At 44.3% G+C, this 6175-nt stretch overlaps 1 protein-coding gene across 1 annotated transcript in view; it reads right to left on the bottom strand.

Moving 5' to 3' along the window:
• Nucleotides 1-5518, bottom strand: part of METTL16 (methyltransferase like 16) — a 103527-nt gene extending 98009 nt beyond the window's left edge. Inside the window, 1 exon segment of the mRNA XM_011987261.1 lies at nucleotides 5359-5518. The gene's annotated coding sequence lies outside the window, so the exon portion shown is untranslated.
• Between the last annotated feature and the right edge of the window lie 657 nt (nucleotides 5519-6175).

Below are 6175 nucleotides of genomic sequence, written 5' to 3'. Positions count from 1 at the left end.
GGTCTCAAAAAAAAAAAAAAGCATCAAAGTGACAGAACACAGTCTGTCTATATGATCCATAGCCAAGGATATAAGTTAGAGGTTAGTTTTGTTTTGTTTTGCTTGTTTTGAGACAGGCTCTCACTCTGTTGCCCAGGATGGAGTGCAGTGGCACAATCACACCTCACTGCAGCCTCGACCTCCGGTGCTCAGAGTCCTCCTATCTCAGCCTCCTGAGGAGCTGGCACTGTAGGTACGTGCCACCATGCCTGGCTAATTTATTTTTAATCTTATTATTTGTAGAGATCGGGTCTCCCTTTGTTGCCCAGATTGGTCTCCAACTCCTGAGTTCAAATGATCCTCCTGCCTCGGCCTCCCAAAGTGCTACAGCTACAGACATGAGCCACCACACCCAGCCTGGAGGTTAGCTTTTACAGTGTCCTTACAAGCACTGAATATTTGGTAACGCACCACAATGTCACCAAAGTTTGAAAAAATATCTTTGATTCCAACTTAAAGTTTCAATCTTGTCATTCCTAGGTAGCTAAAACCAAATGAAAACAAATATAATTTTGTCTTCTTCCAGATTACAACAAGAAATAAAAGCAAATGTACATATAGCAAGAAATAAAAACTGAAAGAGAAACTATTATAATGGCTTAGTAAATCTCCAGGTAGTTGGTAATTTTAAAAATAGTTTACTATCATATATGTATAGCTCTCTGGGTGGAAGTGACTTTTATTTTCTTAATATCTTTATTTTCTATTTTTTAAATAATGATCATTCTTCTAAACAGTATTATGTAAGCCAAAAATCTAGGAGTCACCTGATAGTTTCTCATATCCAAGAAATCACCACTCCTGTAGGTTTTACCTGCTAAATACCTCTTAAATTAATCTATTTTTCCCTGTCCCCAACAATGTTAAGCCCAGAGGCCTTTTTTTTTTTTTTTTTTTTTTTTGATACATGGTTTCGTCATATTGGCCAGGTTGGTCTTGAACTCCTGGCCTCAAGCAATCCTGCCACCTCAGCCTCCCAAAGTGCTAGGATTATAGTTGTAAACCACCACGCCCGGCCAGAACAGCCTTTTTATTTATTTATCTTTATTTTATTTTAGAGACTACATTGCCCAGGCCAGACTTGAACTCCTGGGCTCAAGCAATCCTCCCACCTCAGCCTCCCAAATGGCTGAGACTACAGGTGTGCCCCACTGCACCTGGTTTACAGTAGCCTCTTAATTGGTCTCCCCATATCCACTCTTGTTCTCACTATCCCTCCTTCCACCGCGCAGTGATCATTTCTAAGCACAAATCTCAGTATGTCCTTCCCCTATGTCCACCTGCTCAAAACCTTACTCTTAAGATAAAATAAAAAACATCACTTCAGCCTACATACAAGGCCCTACACGACCTGGCCTTGCCTATCTTTTCACCACTCAGTTTAAGTCACATGCCCTTGCTCTTTGTGTCCTTCCACCCTGACCACACGGCCTTTATGCAGGCTATTCTTTTTGGGTTTTTTTTTTTTTTTTTTTTTTTTTTGAGATGGAGTCTCGCTCTGTTGCCAGGGTGGAGTGCAGTGGCGCGGTCTTGGCTCACTGCCGCCTCTGCCTCACGGGTTCAAGCGATTCTCCTGCCTCAGCCTCCTATGCAGGCTATTCTTTTTATCTGTAATGTTCTTCCCTCCCTCTCTTCAGTTGGCGAATTCTTAGTCATCCTTGGGCTCACAGTTCAAGCATTTCTTCTGAAAAGATCTTTCCTTCCCTAATCTCCCCAGTTAAGACAAATCCTCTATTATAACATCTCCTAGCAATAAATATTTTTCCTTTGCAATCTTTGTTACATAGTCATAAATCTGTCAATGCTATTTCAGATGGCTTTTTGACAGCTTCCTACACTGGAAATTAAACCAATTTCAAAAAAGAAGCGTTGTCTTCAATCCAGACTTTTCCAAATCACATATCCAACTGCCTACCATATTTCTCACTTGAAGGGCTCAAAAATACATGTACAATATGCGCAAAATTAAATCACTTCTACCCACCCCAAACTGGTCCTCCTCATCTTCCCTGCCTCACCGAATGCACTGCTATCTTTCTTGTGATACACACATCAAAAATCTTCAACACCTTCTCCATGCTGCCTCTCCCATTCACAACACACCATGTCCTGAATACTATCTATCTCCCAATTATTTATTGACCTTATCCCGTTCTTCACCCTTCACAACACCACCTCTCTGGCCCAGATCATTATCATGTCTTTCCTGGGTTGCTCTAAGAGTCTCAAACTGATCTCTTCATAACCAGTCTTGCTCTCTACCAGCCCTTTTTCATTCAGCAGACAAGCCACTCCCCCCATGCAAATGTGAACATTTCCTTATTAAATCCCTTCAGTGGCGTCCCAAAGCTCTTAGGCTAATAAAGTCTGAAATCATCAACAAGGCAGGCATAATCCAGGCCTTATCTGTCCCTCCAACTTCATTTGTTGCCACTTTCCCCTTCCAGACACACTGGTCTTCTTCCACTTTCTCTGCTGCATGGTAGTCTGTCTCACCATCTCCTATTCTTACTGCCTTCAAGACTCTCCTCACCCTCCCACCATCGCCGTTCACCTCTGAAGGCCCACTAGCTCCTCGTATCACAACCTAAGCATCATTTTTCTCAGGCAGGCTTTCTCTGACCCCACAATCCAATCAGATGCCCATCTACATGCTTTCAAAGCACCCTGTGCTGCTTCTCCCTCAGAGATCCTCAGTTTACTACTGGGCGTGTAATTAATTTGCATATGTCACACACAGACCTGCAACCATATCCATCCTAATCTTCACTATACCCCCAGCAACTTCTATACAATAAATATTTGTTGAGTAAACAATTCAGAATTTGAGGGGATTAGTAGTCACCTGAAAGTTTTTCAGCATACCATTACTACATTTTGCCCCTTACACTATGACTAAAACTGACCATATACCTGTTTTAATTTCCTAGCATTGACATACCTTTTACTGACCATCAGGAAAGAGAGGAGCATAAAACGAGGATGGCCCCCAGTCCTTAAGAAAACATCAACTGGGCAAGGTGGTGCGTGCCTGTGGTCCTAGCTACTACGGAAGCTGAGGATGGCTTGAACCCAGCAGTTCCAGTCCAGCCTGGGCAACACAATGAGATCCTGTCTCAAAATAAACTAATACAAATAATAGACTTTATTAAAAAGAAAATATCAAAAATGAAAGTGTTGGCTGGGCACGGTGGCTCACGCCTATAATCCCAACACTTTCAGAGGCCAAGACAGGAGGATCACCTCAGGAGTTCGTGAGACCAGCCTGGCCAATGTGGAGACCATCCTGGTCAACACAGTGAAACCCTGTCTCTACTAAAACACAAAAATTAGCTAGGTGTGGTGGCGCCTGCCTGAAGTACCAGCAACTCAGGAAGCTGAGGCAGGAGAATCACTTGAATCCGGGAGGCGGAGGTTGCAGTGAGCCAAGATCACACCACTGCACTCCAGCCTGGCGACAGACCAAGACTCCGTCTTAAAATTAGCTAGGCATGGTGGTGGGTGCCTCTAATCCCAGCTACTCAGGAGGCTGAGGCAGGAGAATCACTTGAACCCGGGAGGTGGAGGTTGCAGAGAGCCGAGATAATAATACTGCACTCCAGCCTTGGTGACAGTGAGACTCTGCCTCAAAAAAGGAAAAAAAAGAAAAAGAAGAAAGAGAAAAAGTCCTTTCTTGTGATTCTGGCAAGCAACAAAAAAGAAAACTAAGAGTAATTTCTTTAAGCTGATAGAAAATATTTTCCCTATTTATGGGGGACATGTGACCTTTATGGGGTATTTGTTACACGCATAGAATGTGTGATGATCCAGTCAGGGTATGTGGGGTATTCATCACTTTAAGTATTTTTTATATCTATGTGTTGGTAACATTTCAAGCCCTCTTTTTACTTATTTTGAAATACACATTGTTGCTGACTATAGTCACCATACCCTAACAGTGACTAAAGAGGCAGTGGCATGTGAGGGCTCTGTAACACATTAAGGAAAATTCTACAGACTACATAGCTGACACAGTGCACACACAACACGATACTCTGAATATATGTGAAACAAATTAAATTATAGATACGGCAGATTCAATTCATTTCCTACATTATTCAACTTTTCTGGTCAGAACAGATACAGAATGAGTCAATACAACTACCTCTTTTCTAACTAACCTCCCAATATGGGCAATGGGTTCTTAGCTAAATATATCCTATTCTTCAGAGTTTAACTGGGCATCAACTTTTTTTTTTTCCTTCTTGTTGAGACAGGGTCTCATTCTGTTGCTCAGAATGCAATAGTGGAATCATAGCTCCCTGCAGCCTCCAACTTCTGAGATCAAGCAATCCTCCCGCCTGAGCCTCCCAAGTAGCTGGGACTACAGGCACAGGCCACTGTACCCGGTTAATTTACTTCATTTTTCGTAGAAAGGGAGTCTGTCTTTGCTACCCAGGCTCTAGTTTCAATTTTCAACACAGAATTTACCCATCTGACATTCCATATATTTTACTTTAAAAAAATCTCCCGTCAGTAAGGTTTAAGAGCGAAAATATTTTGTCTGTCTTGTTCATTGCATATCCCAACGCCTAAAATAGTGCCTGAGAGAGTAGGCACTCAAGTATTTGTTGATTGAAAGCACGACGTCCGGACCACTGACACAAAGCTCACTCATTGAGTTTCAAAAAAAGCTCACTCCAAGGACTGAAACTTTTCTTCCTGGTTACTTGAGTCAGTCCAGAAAGCTACAGTTAATAGTAGAACCCTGAGAATGAGGCTTTCACTTTTTTTTTTCTTTCTCATCTCCATGCTTGTTTCCTTGGTTCCTCTTGACCATTAACCCTCTTCACCTACCATTCTCTTAATACATGGCCTGTAAAATAGTCTAAATTCCAATTTCAAAACTTAATATTCTTTCTGCACAGATCCCTCCCACCTCAACACCAATCTACATCTTCTCTCTTCGCCTTCTCTCATAAATTCGACTTTTCCCACTAGTCCTGCCACTGCCATTTCTCCATCTCTTCCACTCTTTCCACGCCCTCATCTCATCCGCTCAGTTTGTCTTCCCGCCTCAGTTTTGGATTTCTCTAAACCTCCTAAACCCCGGGGAGTCTTTCCTACTTCAATCTTAGTCTCTGTTCTATTCGCCAACTCCTCCCACTCATCCACTCTCAAACACCCCCGCGTGCGCACACGCAGCCACATCAGGTCTCCCCTCCTAGACCCCGAAGTCGGCCCCTCACTAGCCCAAAACTCAAGAATGAGGAACCCGGGTGATCCACAGGTTAAGTGACCCAGGATAGTAGATCTGCGTGAGAAATATAAGTGACCCACCTCTGAGGCCGAGGTTCCTGCCAGACGTCGTGTCTGGCGTGGGCCTGTACAACCCTAGAATCTTAAAGAAGCCGCAGAGCGAAACTCCTAGAAACGCAGAGAATACGCTCCCAGCGCGCCGCCATCTTGTGAAGCCATCTAGCCTCATGATTGGACAAATCCCTCTCGCGCGACCTGTGGCTGATCCTGAAGAAAGAAGAAACCGTCGCGAGACCTGGAGTTGGCTGCTCCTGACAGAAGGCGGGGGCGTGGTGGCAAGCGGAGTCCTTTGCAGTATGGCAGGAGGAGGACCTGCGCTCGAATTCGCGGGAAGGCACTTAAAAGAAAAAGAAACAAGTTTTCCGGGCCGTGCTGCAGACTGACCTCTCACTCCCACTGGGATTGGACAGGTTATGAAGATAAGGGTATGAGACTTGGGCGTCATGGCGTGCGGTGAGCGCTTTTTGTGCAACAGGTGTGTCCTCAGGCGATGTCTCACTCACTGAATCATAAGAGATTCATTGGGGTGGGGAAGAGTACTCTCATTTACAGCTGAAGAACTGAGGATCAGAGGTTTTTGTTTGTTTGTTTTTTGATGGAGTCTCGCTCTGTTGCACAGGCTGGAGTGCAGTGGCGCGGTCTTGACTCGCTGCAGCCTCCGCCTCCCGGGTTCAAGCGATTCTCCTGCCTCAGCCTCCCAAGTAGCTGGGATTATAGGAACCCGCCACCACGCCCGGCTAATATTTGTATTTTTAGTATAGATGGGGTTTCTTCATATTGGCCAGGCTGGCCTCGAACTCCTGACCTCAGGTGATCCGCCTGCCTCGGCCTCCCAAAG

This window comes from Mandrillus leucophaeus, unplaced genomic scaffold (genome assembly GCF_000951045.1).
Source record: "Mandrillus leucophaeus isolate KB7577 unplaced genomic scaffold, Mleu.le_1.0 Scaffold306, whole genome shotgun sequence".
In the NCBI taxonomy this organism is placed as follows: Eukaryota; Metazoa; Chordata; class Mammalia; order Primates; family Cercopithecidae; genus Mandrillus; species Mandrillus leucophaeus.
This window is presented reverse-complemented; position numbering and strand designations above follow the sequence as displayed.